Here is a 440-nt window from a genome sequence, read left to right as displayed (position 1 = left end):
GGTATAGTATATATTAATTTTCATTGAATTCTAAAAAGTCCTTAATTTCTTCATTGTTTTTTTCAGTTTTGACCCATTTTTCACTCAGTAGAGTTGTTTACTTTCCATGTATTTGTAAGTTTTGCAATGTTATTAATATCAAGCTTTATTACTTTAAGATCTAATAGGATACAGATAATTATTACAATTACTGGTAAATGTAGAGACTGATTTTATGTCTGACTATGTGGGCAATTTTAGAGAAAGTTACATGCAGTGTTGAGAAGAATGTATATTCCTTTGTGTTTTGGTTTAATGGTCATTTATTACCTGTTTGATCTGTTTGGTTATAACATCTGTAGTTCCAATACTTCTCTGTTTAAGTTTTTCAGAATGACCTGTGAACTGGTGAGGGTGGGGTATTGAAGTCTCCCATTATCAGTGTTTGAGATCAACAAGTG

The sequence above is a fragment of the Cricetulus griseus genome, unplaced genomic scaffold, assembly GCF_003668045.3.
Source record: "Cricetulus griseus strain 17A/GY unplaced genomic scaffold, alternate assembly CriGri-PICRH-1.0 unplaced_scaffold_44, whole genome shotgun sequence".
NCBI classification, from domain to species: domain Eukaryota; kingdom Metazoa; phylum Chordata; class Mammalia; order Rodentia; family Cricetidae; genus Cricetulus; species Cricetulus griseus.
This window is presented reverse-complemented; position numbering follows the sequence as displayed.